This window comes from Rhinoraja longicauda, chromosome 1, assembly GCF_053455715.1.
Source record: "Rhinoraja longicauda isolate Sanriku21f chromosome 1, sRhiLon1.1, whole genome shotgun sequence".
NCBI lineage: Eukaryota > Metazoa > Chordata > Chondrichthyes > Rajiformes > Arhynchobatidae > Rhinoraja > Rhinoraja longicauda.
The window spans coordinates 43,296,299-43,320,957 of NC_135953.1; the positions used below are offsets into that span (position 1 = coordinate 43,296,299).

Here is a 24,659-nt window from a genome sequence, read left to right on the forward strand (position 1 = left end):
GGACACTAGAGAACAATTACAATTGTTTCAAAAGAACTGTTGTTCACACAACAAACGGAGAGTTACTAACATTGTCAACAACATGTTCAAACAGAAGATTCAGTTTTCCTCCCTATTTTCTGGACAAAACTGCAGTCATTCTTCTCTAATAATTCAGATTCATCAGCAAACATTAAGGGAAAAAAAATCAGCCGAATAAAAGAGAAAATAAATTAAAATTCTCTGGGCATAAAGTTTCGTAACTTTGTTCTGGTGACACAGCAGCTACTGACTGGGTTCATAACTGTTTTAACAGGAAAGGGCACCAACCAAAGAAAGGATACAAGCGTTTTGGGAGAAAATATGCATAATTTGAAACAGTAACTTTGGAGCACAGATTCTGTAAGGACAACTTCTTGGGGGCAAGGGGGGTGGGGGGCGCAGTGGGAAAATCAGTGAACATGATACTGGAAATCCCAACATTTGAGGTCACCGAGTTGGTGATGGCCTGGCTCTTGAGCCATTGCAGCCTGTGTAGTCCTTCCATTATGTTTCCACGTGGCGTTCCAGAAGTCAGACTCAGTGATAAGGGAACAGTTATACACATTCTAGTCAGGGTCACATGCAAGTTAGCGTGAAGGAATCTAATCTTCTGTGCAGCTAAGTACTTCTTAGTCATAAGGTCATAAGTGATAGGAGCAGAACTAGGCCACTTGGTCCATCTAGTCTACGCCATTCAATCGTGGCTGATCCATCTCTCCCTCCTAACCCCCCATTCTCCTTCCTTCCCCCCTTAACCCCGACACCTGTACTAATGAAGAATCTATCCATCTCTACCTTAGTCATGGATCTGCTCTTCCAAAATGTCTTATAATAATAATTTATTATTACACACACATGTGTGTGTTTTAGGTGAGGTGTATGTGTGCGTTGGGGGGCAGCAGGGTGTTCATCATTCTAACAGCCAGGGGGAAGAAGCTGTTGCACATCATGGTGGTGCTGGCCTTGATGCTCCGGTACCTCATGCCGGACAGCAGAGGGGCAAAGAGTCCATGGGAAGGGTGGGATGAGTTCTTTATAATGTTGGAGGCTTTTCGGAGACATCTTTTGTTGAAAATATCCAGAATGGATGGGAGAGGCTACCAGATGATGTTCTCCGCTGTCCTGACTAATCGCTGCAGGGTCTTCCTGCCTGATGTGGTGCAGTTCCCGTACCAGTGATGCAGCTGGTCATGATGCTCTCTATGGTACCTCTGTAGAACATAGAGAGGATGGGTGGGGGAAGCCTCGCTCATTTCAGCCTCCTGAGGAAGTACAGCCTCTGCTGAGCCCTCTCAGCCAGATGTGTAGTGTTGAGACACCAGGAGAGGTCATCAGCGAGGTGCCCCCCTAGGAATTTGATGTTGCTCACCCTCTCCATGATCGAGCCACTGACGTGTGTGGGGGGGGGGGGGGGGGGGGGGGGAGGGGGAGGGAAGTAGGCAGCATGCGTTCTCCAGAAGTCTACAATAATCTCTTTGGACTTGGTGACGTTCAGAGACAGATTGTTGTCTTCGCACCAGTTCACAAGCTGCGCCACTTTCTCCCTGTAGGCAGTCTCATTGTTGTCTCTGATGAAACCCACCACTGCAGTGTCATCTGCGAATTTGATTATTTGGTTGGTGTGTTTGCCGGGACAGTCGTGGGTAAGTAGCGGAAATAGTGGTGGTCTAGGCACACAGCCTTGGGGAGCTCCGGTGTTCAGGATATAATCCTGATGCAGGGTTTCAACCAAAAAAATTGACAATTCCAACAACCATCCCTCACCCCAGATGGTGCTCAACCCACTGAATTCCTCCAGTAGACTGTTTGTTGCTCCAGATTCCAGCATCTGCAGTCTCCGCTGGGCATTATTAGATTGGATTTTAATTTTACATTAGAAGAGGTTTATTTGATTTTCAGCAGCAGATAATAATAATCCATCATTGAGCCAAGTTTTCTTCATTTTTAATATAATGTTTTCAGTGAAATTGTAAAGAAGAGGTTGCATTTAGAGTATTGTGTTCAGTTCTGGGCACCATGTTATAGGAAAGATGTTATCAAGCTGGAAAGGGTATAGAAAAAATTTACGAGGATGCTGCCAGGACTAGAAGGTCTGAGCTATAGGGAGAGGTTGAGTAGGCCGGGACGCTATTCCTTGGAGTGCAGGAGGATGATCTTATAGAGGTGTATAAAATCATGAAAGGAATAGATCTTTTTCACACAAAGTGTGGTGGGTGTATGGAAAAAGTTGCCAGAGGAGGTGGTTGAGGCTGGGACTATCCCAACATTTAAGAAATTGTTAGACAGGTGCATGGAAAGGTTTGGAGGGATATGGACCAAATGCAGGCAGGTGGGAACAGTGCAGCTGGGTCATGTTGGCCAATGTGGGCAGGTTGTGCCAAAGGGCCTGTTTCCACACTGTATCACTCTATGACCATGACTAAACATAGAAAATAGGTGCAGGAGTAGGCCATGCGGCCCTTGAAGTCAGCACCGCTATTCAATATGTTCATGGCTGATCATCCAAAATCAGTACCCCATTCCTCCTTTCTCCCCATATCCCTCAATTCCGTCAGCCCTCTAACACTATATCTATACACCCTATAAAGATATACAGGAGACAGACTAGTGACGGACATTTACTACAAGCCCACCGACTCGCACAGCTATCTGGACTACACTTCTTCCCACCCGGTCCCCTGCAAAAAGTCTATCCCCTACTCCCAATTCCTCCGTCTACGCCGCATCTGCGCCCGGGATGAGGTGTTTCAGACTAGGGCTTCCGAGATGTCCTCGTTCTTCAGAAAACGGGGCTTCCCCTCCTCCATTATAGATGAGGCTCTCACTAGGGTCTCTTCTACATCCCGCAGCTCCGCTCTTGCTCCCCCTCCCCCCACTCGCAACAAGGACAGGATCCCCCTCGTTCTCACCTTCCACCCCACCAGCCAGCGGATCCAACATATCATCCACCAACATTTCCGTCACCTACAACGGGACCCCACCACTGGCCATATCTTCCCATCCCCTCCCCTCTCTGCGTTCCGCAGAGACCGTTCCCTCCGTAACTCCCTGGTCCACTCGTCCCTTCCTACCCAAACCACCCCAAACCCGGGCACTTTCCCTTGCAACCGCACGAGATGCAACACCTGTCCCTTTACCTCCCCCCTCAACTCCATCAAAGGACCCAAACAGTCTTTCCAGGTGAGACAGAGGTTCACCTGCACCTCCTCCAACCTCATCTATTGCATCCGCTGCTCTAGATGTCAACTTATTTATATTGGCGAAACCAAGCGCAGGCTCGGCGATCGCTTCGCTGAACACCTGCGCTCAGTCCGCATTAACGCAACTGATCTCCCGGTGGCCCAGCACTTTAACTCCCCCTCCCATTCCCAGTCTGACCTCTCTGTCATGGGCCTCCTCCAGTGCCGTAGTGAGGCCCGCCGGAAATTGGAGGAGCAGCACCTCATATTTCGCCTGGGCAGTTTGCAGCCCGGTGGTATGAACGTCGACTTCTCCAACTTCAGATAGCTCCTCTGTCCCTCCCTTCCCCTCCTCCTTCCCAGATCTCCCTCTATCTTCCTGTCTCCACCTATATCTTTCCATTGTCCCACCCCCGACATCAGTCTGAAGAAGGGTCTCGACCCGAAACGTCACCCATTCCTTCTCTCCCGAGATGCTGCCTGACCTGCTGAGTTACTCCAGCATTTTGTGAATAAATCGATTTGTACCAGCATCTGCAGTTATTTTCTTATACTATAAAGATATATATATCTATATCGAGCTATATCCAACACTCCCTTGAAAACATCCGTGAATTGGCCTCCACTGCCTTCTGTGGCAGAGAATTACACAGATTCACAACTCTCTGGGTTAAAAGGTTTTTCCTCATCTCAGTCCTAAATGGCCTACCCCTTATCCTTCCACTGTGACCCCTGGTTCTGGACTCCAACATGGGGAACATCTTTCCTGCATCTAGCCTGTCCAGTCCCTTCAGAGTTTTATATATTTCTATAAGATCTCCTCTCATCCTTCTAAATTCCAGTGAATACAAGCCCAGTCGCTCCATTCTTTTAACATACGACAGTCCCACCATCCCGGGAATAAACCTGGTGAACCTACGCTACACTCCCTCAATAGCAAGAATGTCCTTCCTCAAATTCGGAGACCAAAACTGCACACAATACTCCAGGTGCAGTCTCACCAGGGCCCTGTACAATTGCAGTAGGACCTCCTTGCTCCTATACTCAAATCCTCTCGCTATGAAAGCCAACATGCTATTTGCATTCTTCATTGCCTGCATACTTACTTTCAGTGACTGATGTACAAGGACACCCAAATCTCATTGCACCTCCTGTTCCTAATCTGACACCATTCAGATAATAATCTGCCTTTGTGTTCTTGCCAAAGTCGATAACCTCACATTTATCCACATTATACTGCATCTGCCCACTCACCCAACATATCCAAGTCACCCTGCAACCTCATAGCACCTCCTCGCAGCTCACCCTGCCACCCAGCTTTGTGTCATTCGCAAACTTGGAGATGTCACATTTAATTCCCTCGTCTAAATCATTAATATATATTGTAAATAACTGGGGTCCCAGCACTGAGCCTTGCGGCACCCCACTAGTCACTGCCTGCCATTCTGAAAAGCACCCGTTAATTCCAACTCTTTGCTTCCTGTCTGCCAACCAGCTCTATATACATTTCAATACCCTAGCCCCAATGCTATGTGCTCCAATTTTGCACACTAATCTCTTGTGTGGGACCTTGTCAAAGGCTTTTTGAAAGTCCAGATACACCACATCCACTGGCTCTCCCTTAACCATTCTACTTGTTATATCCTCAAAAAATTCCAGAAGATTGGTAAAGCATGATTTTCCCTTCATAAATCAATGCTGACTTTGACCTATCCTGTCACTGCTTTCCAAATGCACTGCTATTAAATCTTTAATAATTGACTCGAGCATCTTCCCCACTACCGATATTAGGCTAACTGATCTATAGTTCCCCATTTTCTCTCTCCCTCCTTAAAAAGTGGGGTTACTTTAGCTACCCTCCAGTCCACAGGAACTGATCCAGAGTTGGTAGAACTTTCAAAAATGATCACCAATGGGCCATTCTTAGTCACATGTGTGACCAAAAATATGAAAAATTGTGGAATACATCCCTTCTAATTCTGAGAGCATTACAGGTATATTGTTTTGTACTGTATATATGACTTATATGTCAAAGCATATCAAGTGACATTTTTATATGTTATGCTGACAATGTTTATTTAGGGTCAGAGGTCAAATATGACTGGTCACGTGTGTGACCTCACACTGAAGCATTTTTTCATAACTCAATTTTATCTTACAAACTCTGAATTTAAAAGAAGACATGCATTATAGTTCCATAGGTAGGAAAATATCAATGAATAAGATTAATCTCTTACAATAATTTTTTAATGCATTACTTTATGTGATGACGTCTGGTCATGTGTGTGACATTTTGGTTCACTTTCCAAAGAATGGCCCAAAACGCCCATGATTTCTAGGGCCACCTCCTTGAGTACTCTGGGATGCAGACCATTAGGCCCTGGGGATTTATCTGCCTTCAGTCCCAACAGTTTACCCAACACCATTTCCTGACTAACGCAGATTCCCTTCCTCCCACTAGATGCTCAGACGTCTAGTATTTCTGGGAGATTGTTTGTGTCTTCCTTAGTGAAGACAGAACCAAAGTACTTGTTTCAGTGGTCTGGCATTTCCTGGTTTCCCATTATAAATTCACCTGTTTCTGACTGTAAGGGACCTACATTTGTTTTCACTAATCTTTTCCTGTTCACATATCTTCACAAACACATGTTGAATTCTTCTACTCACATAGTACCTCAGGATCATTAACAATAAACTTCTTGTTCAGTTTTGGTGGTTCTGAGATGGCTGGTGAGGCTTCCATAGTTGATTAGATGGTCGTTAGCTGGGCACATAGTTTTAGATGGTATTGAACATCTTGGTGCAGAGCCTCAATATGCTCAATACTATCTGGAATGCCTCTTGTCCATTTTGTATGGTCATGGGCCAGAAACCGGTGAGGTTGTGCAATTCAAGGCGGTTTGGAATACATTCCTGACTTTTTTTCTTCAGTCACTTGGTAACTTCTTTCCATAAGAGTGCTCAGACTATAGTCTGATATCAGGCAAAGAAACAATGTGGCCTGCTCAACAAAGCTGACAGTAATTAGGGACTTAATGCTGGGGAAATAGGTCTGGGAGACGACAGTGTGCTAAATTTCCAGTGAATTTGGGGAATTTTACAGAGATAGTGTTGGAAATATTTTTCCAGTGCCTAGACACACCTGCTTTATGTAGTCCAGGTCTCAAATAGGTCTCAAATAGCATGGGCAGGATGATTTCTCTGCGAGGTCTGCGCTCTTCATTTTTAACGATCACTTTTTCTCACATACATCAAAGGCACATGATGGTGAATTTCAATGTTTGCTTTCACTGAAAGGTGACTTTTGAGATTTGCTGGTGGTCCATGTTTTCCAGGACCTCACCTCAAATCTTTATTGTCGGAGAATTGTGATGTTTTGAAATGCTGCCTTGAAGTGTGCACGAACTCAAGTAATGCTCATAACGTAGCTTGCCTATGGAGTTTCTGGAGTATGGTTGTTGCGGTGTTAAGTGTTGTACATTTAGTTCTGAAGATTAACTCCACTCTCATTGGATGTTAGATACAAGCTGCAACATGATGGCAAGGAGGATTGAGAAAAATTGTTGGGGCAATGACTGCCTTGTTTGACACCAGTCCTTATGGAGAATGATTTTGTTGGAAGCACACCAATTAGTATTGTGTTATAGACTGAACACTGTGCGCCCCTAGATAGACAGAATCCATGGTGTGATTTAGGGAGCAGCTGTTTCTGTCACTGGGAGGAGCACTTGAGAAGGACCCAATTGATGATTTGTGCTGCGGTAGACAGCAGGTGGTCATACATGTTAGCCAAAAAGGGCTCATTAATTTATCTTATCAGTTCTAAAACTGCTGGTTTTGTGGTACCTTAATTGCTTAAATTGCAATTAAATTTTACCTGACAATTTTGTGGACTTATCATCATAATTTTGTACAAATAATTTCAAAATATTTACATGGATTTAAAAAAAAAAATGACAGTTAGAAACTCAAGTTACTGAAATGAAACATTATTTTTGAAATAATCACAGTAGGACACTAAAGGACATTTTTTCAACCTGTCCATGAACAGCTCTCATGCTGAGGAAGCACAATGATCAATTCCAGACTGAAATACATCAGAATTAAAAGTGAAACAGATTAGAAACTTTGCTTATTTTTCCAGGAGAACCCACAAGAAGCTGGAATATATAAAAGTATACAAATGAAATTATTACTTTGACTAAAAACATTACAATTTGCAAGGGATATTTATTTAGATTTTATTTAGACTTTCCTAACTGGGTTTCACCATCTAAAAGCAGCTTTTCAAAAGGCATGTGCCTTTGGATGTTTTGTAGTCAATTCATTGTGGTCTAGCTGTTACGTGCTTCGGAAACTGACCAGCAGTTAGCACAAAAAAACCTGACAATTAAACCTTTGTTAAAGCAGGTCTTTTATGATAAAATCAGTTTGTACGAGGTTATGCTGGAATATTACCTTGTATAAATGCTGGTGCTAATTCAGGGTTAAAAAAAGAAAAAGGGTGGTTAAAAAGCACCTTTCGCTGTTAGAAGCATGTACAAATCAAATCACAAACAGATTAGGATTTTATTTAACAGTTCTCCACTCACTGGCTGTAATTTGCAAAGCAAATTTATAGAAAACCCCTGTGAAAATAATATTCCAATCCCAAATGAAGATCATTCTTTGATGTATTGGCTACACCCACACATCATTCTTTGATGCTTTGGCTACGCCCACATGAGATGCTATTCTTTCAATTTGCATATAACATATAACATATAACATATAACAACTACAGCATGGAAACAGGCCTGTCCGGCCCTACCAGTCCACGCCGACCATTCTCCCTGACCTAGTCTCATCTACCTGCACTCAGACCATAACCCTCTAATCCCCTCTTATCCATATACCTATCCAATTTACTCTTAAATAATAAAATCGAGCCAGCCTCCACCACTTCCACCGGAAGCCCATTCCATACAGCCACAACCCTCTGAGTAAAGAAGTTCCCCCTCATGTTACCCCTAAACCTTTGTCCCTCAATTCTGAAGCTATGTCCCCTTGTTGGAATCTTCCCCACTCTCAAAGGGAAAAGCCTACCCACGTCAACTCTGTCCGTCCCTCTCAAAATTTAAAAAACCTCTATCAAGTCCCCCCTCAACCTTCTACGCTCCAAAGAATAAAGACCCCAACCTGTTCAACCTCTCTCTGTAGCCTAAGTGCTGAAACCCAGGCAACATTCTAGTAAATCTCCTCTGTACCCTCTCCATTTTGTTGACATCCTTCCTATAATTTGGCGACCAGAACTGCACACCATACTCCAGATTTGGCCTCACCAATGCCCTGTACAATTTCAACATTACATCCCAACTTCTATACTCGATGCTCTGATTTATAAAGGCAAGCATACCAAACGCCTTCTTCACCACCCTATCCACATGAGATTCCACCTTCAGGGAACAATGCACAGTTATTCCCAGATCCCTCTGTTCCACTGCATTCCTCAATTCCCTACCATTTACCCTGTACGTCCTATTTTGATTTGTCCTACCAAAATGCAGCACCTCACACTTATCAGCATTAAACTCCATCTGCCATCTTTCAGCCCACCCTTCCAAAAGGCCCAAGTCTCTCTGTAGACTTTGAAAATCTACCTCACTATCAACTACTCCACCTATCTTAGTATCATCTGCATATTTACTAATCCAATTTGCCACACCATCATCCAGATCATTAATGTAAATGACAAACAACAGTGGACCCAACACAGATCCTTGGGGCACTCCACTAGACACTGGCCTCCAACCTGACATACAATTGTCAACCGTTACCCTCTGGTATCTCCCATTCAGCCATTGTTGAATCCATCTTGCAACCTCACTATTAATACCCAACGATTTAACCTTCTTAATCAACCTTCCATGTGGAACCTTGTCAAATGCCTTACATATGGCTTCACTCTGGCAGTGGAGGAGTCCTAACATAACCTAAAATGAACAGTGCAAGGGTTATTGGTGAATAAGTGTTGTTTGTTAGCACCTTAAACATCTGTTGTCACCATGGGAACAATTGAGAGAAGAATGACAGACTAGTTATTGATTCCATTAAACATGCCCAGCTATTTGATAATGGGGTATATGTTGATATTATTCAACTTTGTTGAGTGAATGCCATCATTGTAGTTTGGCTGGCGCAGAGGTAATTGTTGGTACAAAAATCCGTCACACAACAACCAGAATGTGGCGATTGTTGGAGATCAATATCTCAGCTCCAGACAACACACGAGTTTCGGAGAACAGTGAATCAAGCTCCCTCATCACAGCTTAAGGTGGGGATGGTCTCTGATGATTGAACTGTTTTTTTTTTCAATTTCCATCTCCTTTGATGAAGGCAATCCTGCCTATATGTGCTGAGATTCAGAGACATTCAGGCTTGGGTTGCTAAGAACAAGTAAAATTGCATCACACAAGTGCTAGAAAATAACAGTCTACATCAAGAATGTCTAATTAACTCTTCCTGTTCAATGACATAACCAAGCTTCCTTGCAGGCCTGAAACATGATAGGACCGACCACAAATTAAACACAAAATGCTGCAAGTGCTTAACAGATGAGGCAGCATCTGTGGAAAGAAAAACAGAGTTACTGTTTCAGGCCAATGACCTTCCAGAAAAACATCATGGTGATAACAGTTCAACAGCAATAGATTTTGCAGCAACTGACTCGTCTCTGGACTCCCACAAACCTTACTGCTGTCTAGGTACAAGTCTGGGGTATTGAAGGAGTCTCCCCAGATGCCTCATTAAGTACCTCCAAACCACTCAAGCAGCTACAAACACAAGCCATGAAAAAATAGCCCGTTTCATAGGCACTTTAAACATTCACCATGATCACACTTTGATACACAATACACGCCTGCTAAAGATATACAGCAATTGTTTGTCAAGCCCTCTTTGACAGCATCGCCCAAACCTGCAAGCTCTAGCGACCACAAAGGAAAGCAGATGAGAACCCCATGGCTTCCAGGTCACAGACATTCTCATTCAAAACACAGGAGCAGGCATTTAAAGCCTTTTCATCAATCAGTCCTCTATCTAATACCATATTCCTGCACTCCCCACTTCTACATTTATTACTGTTTATTCACTGTTGGTCTATCTAAATACAAGAATACCTTTGTGACCAGGAATGTCACAACAGCAACTTAGTAACTGCTTAAAAGCAGTGAACAATAAGCTGGACTTGTCAGTGACACCCATCTTTCATGAATGAAAGAAACAGAAATCTGAAGTGGGAGGCCAGAGCTTCAATGTAAATAGAAAACAGTTAGAAACATAGAAAAGCATAGAAAAATAGGTGGAGTAGACCATTCAGCCCTTCAAGCCAGCCATTCAATATGATCATGGCTGATCATCGAAAATCAGTATCCCCATTCGTGCTTTAACCCCATATCCGTTGAATCCTTGAGCCAAAGAGCTAAATCTAACTCTCTCTTGAAAACATCCAGTGAATTGGCCTTCACTGTCTTCTGTGGCAGAGAATTCCACAGATTCACAACTCTCTTGATGAAAAATGAATGGAAATGAATAAACCATTAGCTTCACACCCTTAGTTCAGAAATTTAACAGAGGAAAAAAATCTTACCCATCACTAAATACTGTGACATGGAATCACCCTTCATGGATCTCACAGGCAAGCATTTTAAAAAATACAATCAAATACATCTACTTTTGTGTTAGGTGTGGATACAAGGAACCGCAGATGCTGGTTTACAAAATAGACAAAGTGCTGGAGTAACTAAGCGGGTCAGGCAGCATCACTAGAAAACATGGACAGGTGACATTTCAGGCTGGGATCCTTCTTCAGGCTATTGTGTTAATCTGCTTCTAATTTATATGATCAATAATTATTTTGAAAAATCCATCAAAATAATTGGCTTAAAAAAACGAATACGAGTATGGATTTTTTCCCCCGAAATATTCACAGTAAACCGTTAATAAAGAGGCTGGGATTGTAAATTTGGGTAATAACATTAGTACCATAATAGGTCACTAAAACATGCACACTGCCATTCAAAAACATATTCTTGCAGAATTTCCTCTCAAGATTCATGAACAATTGTGCAATTACAAAGCATTTCCTCTAATCTTTGAAGGAAAAGCTAATGCATCATTGTTTCTGTTGGTCACCATGATTAATCAAAATGAGAGCACAAAAAGCTTTTAACACAGGCACAGACAGTTTGTGACAAGGGTCAATCTACCCAGTACCACGGGTCTCTGCTGAATAGGTTACTTGGTCCTGAATAAATGCTTTATTTTTAATATGTGATTTGCGTTCAAACCTAGATCAGCCACAGTGACAAGTGCTAAGTAGAATTCCTAAAATATTACTAAGCCACATTTAATAATAAAGACAGCACTTTCAACCCCTGCACAACAATTAAAAGAGCTCTAATTTTGAATAAAGACAACAATTGAGCCAAGATTAGCACGCAAACCATATAGAAGCAAGATATGTAAATAAAGCAGCAGTGCAATTTATCAGTAACTACTTTAAAGTCAACATTAAAATTCTTCCCATCAAGTACAGGGCAAAGTACCCAGTGCTGCTCCGACAAAGAACATTTCTGGTTATCTGAACCCAACAGCAATTACCCAGTTAACTTTTCTACAGAATTTTCGACTCCAGTGCTAATAGAACTACACAGCACCTGCCAGAAACCCCCCCCCCAAAGCTATATATTATTACTTAGAAATACTGCAGTTTGTAACAGACCTTGAGTTGCATTATCTGCTTTTGAAACCCTTTTGATTGTACCCTTGCCTAGGCACAATGAAAAAAATGCTCACATTCACAGCCTTGTTCTTGCCGGCTCCAGCCTTCACTTCATTTCCTATCAGCTGACTAAACAAGCTCATTCCGTCAGCTCTGTCTTTTCAGCAAAGCGCACTGCTGATTGGAAGATTCCTGCCTGTTACGATTGGCAATTAACTTAGAAGAACTCCTCCTTGTTGCCGAGCACGATGACGGTAGGTTATTCTGACGGAACAGAAAGCTGAATACCAGTCTGGTTGAAAAGGGGAGGATAATACATCAAATGCAATTTTGAACATTTACAAAGGTGGACTGGAAACAACTGGGGGAAAAAAGGGAACTGCACTTCGCTGCATTGGGAAACCGTTTGAATTACATTGCATTTTTAGTTTGCCTTTGCTCTCCTCCCACAAACAAGATTGTTTAACCAAATATGGCAATTTGAAATGATTGCAGAATATTCAAGTAAATATTTCAATTTTGTAGAGAATAAGGTTTGCATTAGAATACCGTCAGTTAAGCACTATTTATAGCTCCAATTAAGTTTCTAAACTTTTGTATCCCTTTCCAGATTTGCATGTCTGCATGCTTTACCAGTTTTTTCCCCAAATTGTAATCTCTTAAATTCAATTATTTAATATGGTTAGGCAAGTTTCAAAACGGCTCTCGTTCATTCTGCATGAAAATAGTGCTATTGTCATATCATTACCTTTTCAAAGCCCTGACAGAATGCGTTTAACTAAGCACTGACAAATCTAATTTATTGTTCCCCACTACACATACCTTGTGCATTGACAATAGACAATAGGTGCAGGAGGAGGCCATTCGGTCCTTCGAGCCAGCACCACCATTCAATGTGATCATGGCTGATCATTCTCAATCAGTATCCCGTTCCTGCCTTCTCCCCATACCCCCTGACTCCGCTATCCTTAAGAGGTCTATCCAGCTCTCTCTTGAATGCCATCCCTTAGTTCATCATCCAACAACAATAAACAGGAGGGGGTAAAAAGCTGCTGGCAGGTGATAAGTAGGGACACAAAGGTACAAGTGCAGGAATCTGATAAGTAAGGAAGGTGACAATTGAGGGAGAGATGAAGGATAGATAGACACAACTGCAGGAGGGGAAATGGTGGAAGACATGTGAGGGTAGGAGGTAAATTAAACCTGGAAGGGTGAGGGACACTAAATTAGGTTATGAGGAGCTGAAAGTGGTGTATGGGGGTTGGGAACAAAACAAAGAAATGGGAGGACTGGAAGGAGACACAAGGGAAGCACAATAAGTAAGAGTTACCAGAAATTGGAAAATTCATATGTTCATATCATTCGGTTGTAGACTACCCAGGTGCAATGCGAGATACGTCCTTCTAGTTTGAGTTTGGCCTCACCTTGGCAGTGGAAAAGGCCAAAAGCAGACAGGTCGATGGGTGTGAGAATGGAAAGGGGAATTGAAATGAGATGCAAACAAAAGCCCAGGATAGCCATTGCAGACTGAGTGCAGGTGCTCTGTAAACCTGTCACCTAGTCTGCACTTGGTCTCACCAGAGTAGCAAACATTGGAATACACTTCATTTTTGCAAGAAATAGGAGTTAGCTCTTTAAGTCGAAAGAATGGTTCCGACCTGAAATGTTACCTCCTCCCTTTCTTCAGAGATGCAGCCTGACCCGCTGAGTTACTCCAACATATTGTGTCTAAGGAGTTAGACTTGCAACCTCATGGTTTATCTTATTGCAGGGCTGAAGAAGAGTCACGGCCCGAAACGTCACCCATTCCCTCTATCGAGAAATGCTGCCTGTCCTGATGAGTTTATTCCAGCATTTCCAGTCTATATTCGGTTTAAACCAGCATCTGCAGTTCCTTCCTACAGCATTCTGGTAAACCTCCTCTGCACCCTCTCCAAAGCTCCCTCATCTTTCCTGTAATGGAACAACCAGATCAGCACACAGTACTCCACATGCAGACTAACCAAAGTCCGACAGTGCTGCTTCAAGATTTCTGAACTCTTATATTCAATGCTCCTTGCAATGAGTATTGCATTCCATATGCCTTCTTTACCACCCTGTCTACTTGTGATATACTTAATGATTCAGCATCCAAACACGCTGGATTAGAGAATTACCAATTCACGATCCTCAGAAAATAATCCTTCTCATATCTATTTTAGATGATTGTATCAGGATGAGGGATCATGTCGACAAGGTTCATTCAACAAGGTTCCTCGTGGTAGGTTGCTCTGGAAGGTTAGATCGCATGGGATCTGAGAAAAGGTAGCCGAATGGATAGAAAATTGGCTTCATGGAAGGAAGCAGAGGGTGATGGTGGAAGGTTGCTTCTCAGACTGGAGGCCTGTGACTAGTGGTGTGCTTCAGGGTTCAGTGCTGGGCCCATTACTGTTTGTTATCTATATCTATGATTTGGATGAGAACATACACGGCAAGATAAGTAAATTTGCAGATGATACAAAAGTGGGTGGTTTTGCAGTTAGTGAAGATTGGTGTGAAAAATTGCAGCAGGATCTTGATTGATTGGTCAGCTGGGTTGAGGAATGGTTGATGGGATTTAATACAGAGAAATGTGAGGTATTGCATTTTGGGAAGTCTAACATGGGCAGGACTGACACAGTGAATGGTAGGGCTCTGTGGAGTGTTGTGGAGCAGAGGGATCTAGGAGTGCAGGTGGATGGAGTGGTCAAAAAGGCGTTTGGCACATTGGCCTTCACCAGTCAGAGTATTGAGTATAGATGTTGGGTCATGTTGCAATTTTCCTGCATCTAGCTTGTCCAGTCCTTTCATAATTTTATACGTCTCTATAAGATCCCCTCTCATCCTTCTAAATTCCAGCGAATACAAGCCCAGTCTTTCCAATCTTTTCTCATATGACAGTCCTGCCATCCCGGGGATTAACCTCATGAACCTACTCTGCACTACCTCAATAGCAAGGACATATAGCTGGGGCATGTTGGCTGGTGTGGGCAAGTTGGGCCGAAGGGCCTGTTTCCACACTGTATCACTCTATGAGGGTTCTATGTCCATTCATTATGCTAAAATCCAGTGAATTGGGGGCTAAAATCCAGTGAATTGGGGGCTAAAATCCAGTGAATTCATTCAGCTTATCCTCATAAAACAAGTGGTTCATCTAAGAAACCTCCTTCAAATTGCTTTGAAGGTAAATACATCCTATCTTAAATAAGGAAACTAAAACTGCACAGTACTAAGAAGAGTAGCTCATCAAGCATTGTACAATAGCACCAAGACTTCACTACTGTATTCTCTTAGCAACATTCCATTTGTTTACTAATTACAAGCCACATCTGTATTCTAACATTGTTATTTATGCAATGAATCACAGATTTCTCTGGATACAATATGTTAATCTCATATCATTTAAGTGCTTTCATCTCTTGCTAATGAAGTGGGTAATCTCACAATGTCATCCATACGGCATCTCTTTCCACCACATTTAACCTAACCCTTGCAATCATTCTGCATCTTCCCAAGTTATTTTCTAACAATCTTTGAGTCATAGATTCAAAGACACATACAACATGGAAACAGGTCTTTTGTTCATGCCAGCCAAGTTGGCACATGGGGTAGTTCCATTTGCTTGCATGTGATCCATCGGCCTCTAAACCATTCCTTTCCTTATATGTCCAAATGTCTTTTAAAAATCTTCTTCAGCTTTGCCTGGCAGCTCATTCTGGATACAGCCTACCTACCGAGTGGTGAAGTTGCCCTCAATGCCAAATCTTTCCCCTCTCACCCATGGGCATTCACTTGATCCATGCTCCTCATGACCTTGTACACCTGTGCTCCAAAGAAAAAAAAAGTCCCCTGTAACTCAACCTCCCTGTAACAGAACCTCTCCCTGTAACTGGTCTTGTGCAAATTAAAACTATCAGGGAAAAAAAAAGCTGCAAACACCAAATTGTTTCGTATTTGCTCAAAGAATATTGTTTGAAAATGATAAATACCTATGGTCTTGATTTCCATTGAAAACGGCCATTGTACAATTTCTTCAGCACATAATCCACAGAAGTCTTACAAACCCACAAAAATACATACTAGTAGTGGGATCACCGTAAAAATGAAATTCCATTGTATTTTATTGTCAAGTGAATCATATTTCCCCTCCCCCCCAAAAAAAATTACATTGAATTGAAATACGAGAATGTGCTGGTGGATGGGGGAAAAAGTCATGGTATGATATTAAAGCAGAACAAAAAGGTTGCGGCAAGGGGCAGAATACAGCTTTAAGAAATAACTAAATTACAAAAGACTGTGTTGCCAGTTACTATAAATATCATCAGGAAACGATTCAGAAAATAAATCATACAACAAACCATTTTGTTAGCCAGCAAAGTGATCACAATCATGAATGATGAAAATTCAGATCACCATCGCCTGGCTAAAATGGAAGCAAGAAAGCTGAATGGAAACTTAACCTATACCTGGCGTAATGTATGGCAGGAATGTGCTGTTAAAAGTTGGACAATCTTTTCTCTATGATGCAGCTTGTAACTTAATTTGAAAGAGGCACCATCATAAATCATCATGCCAACATTTGATCAAAAGTGTACGATAGATCAGTTTTCTGCTTCCTACAACCAAGAATGAAAAGGTGATATTTTAAAGAGTGAAATGTTTTGAAATGAAATAACTGGCGAAGCATGGAAATGGAGCACAAGTAGTAAGGAATGTGCTTAAATACAAATACTCAGTAGCTCCACGTCTGGAATTCCAAACCAGGCCTTATTTTTCTAATAATGGAATGTTTATATTCACGGATCTTAGTAATGTGAATGAGAGAAATGAGCACAGACTTATCATCACTGCTCAATTTTTCAGCAATAGTTTCTGTAAAACGATTAACTTGAACTGCTTAACAAGATTGACTGAAGACTGCCAACATTTTCTGTGTTTAGCTTGGAATGTCTCAATTTTTCACCAATTTGCTGATTTTATTTTAATATCCTAATGAATACTTGTACTGATAACAACAGAAAAATCTCCATATGGGAGCAATATTGTCCTAGCAGCTTTGAATCACATTTTGGTAGTATAAAGATGGAAAAAGTGGTAGATATGTAAAAAGGAAAAGATTAGTGAAGACAAATGTAGGTCCCTTACAGTCAGAGACAGGTGACTTTATAATGGGAAACAAGGAAATGGCAGGCCAATTAAATGAGTACTTTGGTTCTGTCTTCACTTAGGAAGACACAATCTCTATGGAATATTAGGGGACTGAGGATCTAATGGGAAGGAGGAACTGAAGAGAATCCACATTAGTCAGGAAATGGTGTTAGGTAAACTGTTGGGACTGTTGACAGATAAATCCCCAGGGTCTGCATCCCAGAGTACTCAAGGAGGTGGCTCCAGAAATCGTGGATGCATTGGTGATCATTTTCCAATGTTCTCTCGACTCTGAATTAGTTCATGTGGACTGGAGGGTAGCTAATGTAACTCCACTTTTTAAGAAAGGAGGGAGAGAGAAAACAAGGAATTCTAGACCAGTTAGCCTTACATCGGTAGTGAGGAAGATGCTCGAGTCGATTATTAAAGATATAATAGCAGCGCGTTTGGAAAGCATTGACAGGACGGTCAAAGACAGCATGGATTTATGAAGGGGGAAATCATCCTTGACTAATCTTCTGGAATTTTTTGATGATGTAATAAGTAGTATGGATATGGGAGAGCCAGTGGATGTGGTGTATTTGGACTTTCAAAAAGCCTTTGACAGGGTCCCACCCAAGAGATTAGTGTGCAACATTAGAGCACATGGTATTTGCAGTAGCGTATTCACATGGGTAGAGAATTAGTTGGCAGACAGGAAGCAAAGAGTAGGAATTCGCAGGTCTTTTTCAGAATGGCTGGCAGTGACTAGTGGGTGCCCCAAGGCTCAGTGCGAGGACCCCAGTTATTTACAATAGACATTTAATGATTTAGACGAGGGAATTAAATGTAATATCTCCAAGTTTGCGAATGACACAAAGCTGGGTGGCAGTGTGAGTTGTGATGAGGATGCTCTGAGGCTGCAGGGTGACTTGGATAGGTTAGGTGAGTGGGCAGATGCATGGCAGATGCAGTACAATGTGGATAAATGTGATGTTATCCACTTTGGTGGCAAGAACAGGCAGATTATTATCTGAATGATGTTAGATTAGGAAAAGGGGAGGTGCAACAAGATCTGGGTGTGCTTGTACATCAGTCACTGAAAGTAAGCATGCATGTACAGCAGGCAGTGAAGAAAGCTAATGGCATGTTGGCTTTCATTGAAAGAGGATTTAAGTTTAGGAGCAAGGAGGTCCTACTGCAGTTGTACAGGGCCCTGGTGAGACCGCACCTGGAGTATTGTGTGCAGTTTTGGTCTCCTAAAGGCCATGTCCCAGTTAGGCATTTTTTAAGGCGACTGTCTGCCGAAAAACCGGCGACTGGACCTCCCTATGACAATGTCTACGACAAGCTACAACAACCGACCACTTAGTCGACGTCAAGCTGCGGCAAGCTACCGACAACCCAATCGTCGCAAGTAGAACGTCCACCTACGACCGCACCTACGACAACCTATCACCAGAGGCAACAACCTACGACAACCGAAGTCAACCTACATCCACCTGCGACAAGCTACGACCCTTAAGACTGAAGACAACTGAAAACAATTCACATTTCACACACTTTCCCTATAAAAGGGGGTGTACGGTAGGGTTTCCAATCATTCTGCATCATGACTATTTGAAAGTGATGCCATGAGAAACTACTCTGAAATACAATAACTTCATACGACAATTTTCCGTCAAAATTTCAAGAATTTCCTTTATTAATATTGAAACAAACAAAAATTTCAAAAAGGTTGACAAGAACATACAACAGTGCATACAAAAATATTGTAATAAACTTCAATAAATTTCAATAAACTTCAAACTTTAAAATTCAAACTTTGAACAGAATACAAGTGCAAAAACATACAAAAACTAACATCATTTATGGACACATTACACTGATGGGTGATCAGATCAAGTCCACACTTGGAATTCACCAAAGTCAGCACCGGCGACAACCTACGTCACCTGGCGACAACCTGGTGACAACCTGGTGACAACCTGGTGAAAACCTACGTCACCTGGCGACAACCTACGACAGCGCCCACGTCAGGAGACGTCAAGCTCCGCTCATTGGCGTCAAAACAGTTGCCGAAATTTTTTAAACATTTGCGAAATCCAGCGGCGACCAGTAAAACGCTACGACTTTGGAGACTACTCACGACCATACATGCGACACCCCGCGACCGTGTGGCGACAGCATAGTCGCCTGTAGTCGCCTAAAAAAATCACCGAAGTGGGACAGGGGCTTAATTTGAGAAATGACATTATTGCTATTGAGGGAGTGCAGCATAGGTTCACCAGGTTAATTCCCGGGATGGGGGGACCGACATATGATGAAAGAATGGGTCGACTGTGCTTGTATTCACTGGAATTTAGAAGGATGAGAGGGGATCTTACAGAAACATAAAATTCTTAAATGATTGGACAGGCTAGATGGAGGAAAAATGTTCCCGATGTTGGGGGAGTCCAGAACCGGGGGTCGCAGTTTCAGAATAAGGGGAAGCCATTTAGGACTAAGGTGAGGAAAAACGTTTTCACTCAGAGAGTTGTGAATCTGTGGAATTCTCTGCCACAGAAGGCAGTGGAGGCCAATTCATTGGATGTTTTCAATTGAGAGTTAGATTTCGCTCTTAGGGCTAAAGGAATCAAGGGAGATGGAAAAAAATGCAGGAAAGGGGTACTGATTTTAGATGATCAGCCTTGATCATATTGAATGGCAGTGCTGGCTCGAAGGGCCGAATCCTGCATCTATTTTCTATGTTTCTATGTTTAAATACTCAAAAAAGATCAAACAGCTCCCAGAGAGCAAAAGAAAGTGAAAAAAATAGAAAAGTCACATATTTTAAGCAAGCATTGTGACAAAAGGCTGGCAAAGGAAACCATGAAAAGGCAAACTCTGTGATATCAGGGATGGAAGGTAGGAGGAATCAAATTTCAAAATATTTCGGGTGCTCATGCCAATAAAATCCCCTCTTTTGCCTTGCATCATCTTCCCACAACTCATTTAATCTCTCAATTCAAAAAACATCTTTATTCTTCTCTCTGCACTTCATCTTCCTCTGGATTTAAAAATTCTTTCATTGCTAACTTTCACAATTTTGATGAATGATCATTTCCCTGAAATGCTATCTCTACCTCCGTCTCAATAGATGCTGCCTGACCTGCTGACTATTGGTGATTATTTCCTGCAATTTCCTTCAGATTTTCAATATTCACAATATTTTTATTTTGCTTATTTATTTCAGTTGAGTTGAGTTTCCAATATAGTGTGTCGGTTTGTTGTGGTCATGAATACTAATAGTATAAAAGATGAAACACAGAATTTTTAAAGTTTCATTTATGCTTTCAATTGTTATCATAATAATCTTTGTTGTTTTGATTATCTTTTGTGGTTTCACCCCAAATTCAAAAAAAACCCGATATGACTTGTGATAAAAGATTTAAAACTAGCCACAGTTTAAAATCATGGGTTTTTAAGTAGATTGAAAACTCAAATGCTGATTGATTATTTGAAACAAGTCTCTCATTGCAGAACACAGCAATCTTAATTCTGCGCCATAACAAATCTCGACTGCTAACCCAGGGGCTTCCACCTCTACACCCCACGCACAAATAAAGCTGCCAATTCAAAGGAGCATCATTATCAGAAATTACACATTTTATAGTCACATATGTTCCTGAGATTATTAATGTAGAAAACAATATTTGTCCTAAAATTCATGCTGATTTTTTAATGTTTTTTTTTCATATCTCCCAAATCTTATCTTTTCCACTTTAGTCCTCTTTTGATCAATGCCTCCTGAAAGCAAATTTGACCATTTCATCTATTGATTAAGGTGGAAAATGCATTCTTATTTTTCTGCCAAAAGATCTGGTTAGCTGTATTCTATATATTATTATATTATATTGAATTTAAAACATATGCTGGAGCTGGTAAATGTCAGTAAAGGATGGTTCACAAACCCATCGCAATAGAAACTGCCAAAGATTTAATGTGTAGCCATTAAAAAGTCATCTGGAATGAGATAGCAGACAGACTGGATTGTAAATTACTGCATTGAAATAGGTCTTGGGGGGGGGGGGGGGGGGGGAAGCACAAATCAATGAATAAAGTTTGAGGCCAAAGGGAAATTTTATCACAAGTTCAATTAAATTCATACCAAATAGGTGGTATTGTACTGGTTAACCAATTCGATAATCAGATCAGAGAGCTCTGAATTGACTTGAAAGATCATAATCTCAGTTGTTAAATGCACATTCAAGCAAATCAAGACAATGGGAGCAGAAAAACTATTTAGGAATGACAATCACAAGGCCAGTAAATAAAGCATCCAGAAAAATTAAATTCGGCATAAATCAGAAAATTCACTGATACAATATTTATCAAAACCTGTTGGTTAGTACAACATTTTCTTTCTAAATGAGAGAGATCAATTTCTTCACAGTTTTCCATTAGTATTCAGGTCATTTGCGACATGAATCTAAAGCCTAGATTATTAAAATGTCACTTCATGCGCTGCAAATGCAATTAAACTGGGTTCAAGAGTAGAATAATTTCTCCTAAACACATCATCTAATGTACTTGGGGAAATAATAGTACAGCATACACCTTTTAAACATTAACCCTTGAAAGAAGTTCAAATGTTCCAGAAACAATAGCCATACATTTGTCTGATTTACAAATATATTCTATAGTATAAAGAAATTCAAGTCATCTTTATATATTTTCTCAGAAAAAAGTGACACTGCTTCTTTCTTTTTAAACGTAAGGTATTTCTGCCACTTCAATTAATGTTGGAACCACAATAATTTCCTACATCTAGTACAGATTCCCATTTTTAATGTGATCAGAACATCTTGCACAATTAGTACACGATATTCACAAAAGATTCCTAAGTAAAATCATCTTAATCATAATTTCCTTCACACAAAACACCTTAAGCCAGTATATTATTTTGCATAATAACATAATGTGCTGGAAATACCCAAGATAGACACAAAATGCTGGAGTAACCAAGCGGCTCGGCTAGAATTTCTGAAGAAAATGGATAGGTAATGTTTTGGGTTGAGACCCTTCTTGGTATAAACCAGCTGGTTTAAACCAGCATCTGCAGTTCATTTTTATTACATGCTGGAAATACCTTGCAGTTTCTACGGAGAGAGAGAACAATGTTTCAGGTCAGTGACCAATGTTTCGTTCTCTGCGCATGGTTCCTGACCTGCTGAGTATTTCCAAGATGTTCCATTTTCATTCAGATTTCCAACATTAGCAGTCTTTAGTGTGGGAGGAAACCGGACCACCAGAACAAAACCCATGCAGTCACAGGGAGAACGTATAAACTCCGTACAGACAACAGCCGTAGTCAGGATCAAACCCAGGTCTCTGGTGCTGTAAAGCAGTAACTCTACTGCTGCACCACTGTGCCACCCCTGAACAGTCTTTTACCTCAAGTATGTTACAATTCTGGCTAGGTTATATAAAATGTTATTTTTGCAAATAGAAATGGCAAGTGGACTAGAAATTGTGGAATGAAACAGTCCATGATTCCAATAGCTCATAAGTGATAGGAGTAGAATTAGGCCATTTGGCCCATCAAGTCTACTTCACCATTAAATCATTGCTGATCTATCTCTCCCTCATGATCCCATTCTCCTGCCTTCTCCCCATAATGTCTGACACCTGTACTAATCAAAAATCGATCTATCTCTGCCTTAAAAATATCTACTGATGGCCTCTAAAGCCTTCTGTGGCAAAGAATTCCGTAGATTCACCACCCTCTGACTAAATAAATTTCTCCTCATCCCCTTCCTAAAAGAACGTCCTTTAATTCTGAGTCCTGGACTCTCCCACCAGTGGAAATATCCTCTCCACACCCATTCCATCCAAGCCTTTCACTATTCTGTATGTTTCAATGAGGTCCCCCCCTCATTCTTCTAACCTCTAACGAGTACAGGCCCAGTGCCGACAAACACTCATCATAGGTTAACCAACTCATTCCTGGGATCATTCTTGTAAACCTCCTCTGGACCCTCCAGAGCCAGCACATCCTTCCTCAGATATGGTGCCCAAAATTGCTGACAAAATTCCAAATGCGACCTGACCAGCGCCTGATAAGAGCCTCAGCATTACATCCCTGTTTTTGCATACAAGCCTTCTTGAAATAAATGTTAGCATTGAGATTGCTTTCTTTACTACCGATTTGACTTGCAGATTAACTTTTTGGCAATAGAAACAAGGAACGGCAGGAAAGGCAGGAGGACAGATAACAAAGCAATACTAAAAGATGTTCCACTGTACAATGACCCGATCAACCAATGGGGGTAGTGGGCAGGAGAGAGAAGAAAACCATCAAGATAGATTACAATTTCACATTGAAGGTCATATTCATTGTATGAACAACATGGCTGCTATGGCATCAATCAAATTACTTCAAAATTATGTGCCCCACTGCAGTGAGACGACTTTTTTTGTTTTTAATGAAAAAAAACCAAGGTTTTCCTCAAATACATTGACATGAAAAGCTAACTGATCTAAGTTATACAGCAATGTCTGGAGCTACCAAACATAGAAACATAGAAAATAGGTGCAGGAGGAGGCCAATCAGCCCTTCGAGCCAGCACCGCCATTCATTGTGATCATGGCTGATTGTCCCCAATCAATAACCCGTGCCTGCCTTCTCCCCATATCCCTTGATTCCATGAACCCCAAGAGCTCTAGCTAACTCTCTCTTAAATCCATCCAGTGATTGGCTTCCACTACCCTCTGTGGCAGAGAATTCCACAAATTCACAACTCTCTGGGTGAAAAAGTTTTTTCTCACCTCAGTTTTAAATGGCCTCCCCTTTATTCTATGACGGTAGCCCCTGGTTCTAGACTCGCCCAACATTGGGACCATTTTTCCTGCATCTAGTTTGTCCAGTCCTTTTATAATTTTATATGTTTCTATAAGATCCCCTCTCATCCTTCTAAACTCCAGTGAATCCAAGCCTAGTCTTTTCAATCTTTCCTCATATGTCAGTCCCGCCATCCCAGGGATCAATCTCGTGAACCTACGCTGCACTACCTCACTTACAAGGATGTCCTTCCTCAAATTAGGAGACCAAAACTGTACACAATACTCCAGATGTGGTCTTACCAGGGCCCTATACAACTGCAGAAGAACCTCTTTACTCCTATACTGAAATCCTCTTGTTATGAAGGCCAACATTCCAATAGACAATAGGTGCAGGAGGAGGCCATTCGGCCCTTCAATGTGATCACGGCCCTTCAATGCCAGCACCGCCATTCAATGTGATCATGGCTGATCATTCTCAATCAGTATCCCGTTCCTGCCTTCTCCCCATACCCCCTGACTCCGCTATCCTTAAGAGCTCTATCTAGCTCTCTCTTGAATGCATTCAGAGAATTGGCCTCCACTGCCTTCTGAGGCAGAGAATTCCACAGATTCACAACTCTCTGACTCCCTTATTCTTAAACTGTGGCCCCTTGTTCTGGGTTCCCCCAACATTGGGAACATGTTTCCTGCCTCTAATGTGTCCAACCCCTTAATAATCTTATATGTTT

The 24,659-nt window shown here is 41.6% G+C and overlaps 1 protein-coding gene across 14 annotated transcripts in view; it reads right to left on the minus strand.

The window, feature by feature from the left end:
* Positions 1-24,659, minus strand: part of atosb (atos homolog b) — a 108,872-nt gene that overhangs the window by 61,101 nt on the left and 23,112 nt on the right. Inside the window, exon 1 of one of the 14 annotated variants that reach the window (XM_078396457.1) lies at positions 12,036-12,150. The exons of 11 other annotated variants lie outside the window; for them this stretch is intronic. The gene's annotated coding sequence lies outside the window, so the exon portion shown is untranslated. Of the gene's footprint in view, positions 1-11,961; positions 12,151-24,659 lie in introns of those variants that run through there. 2 more of the 14 variants (XM_078396430.1, XM_078396420.1) reach the window with 2 other exon arrangements.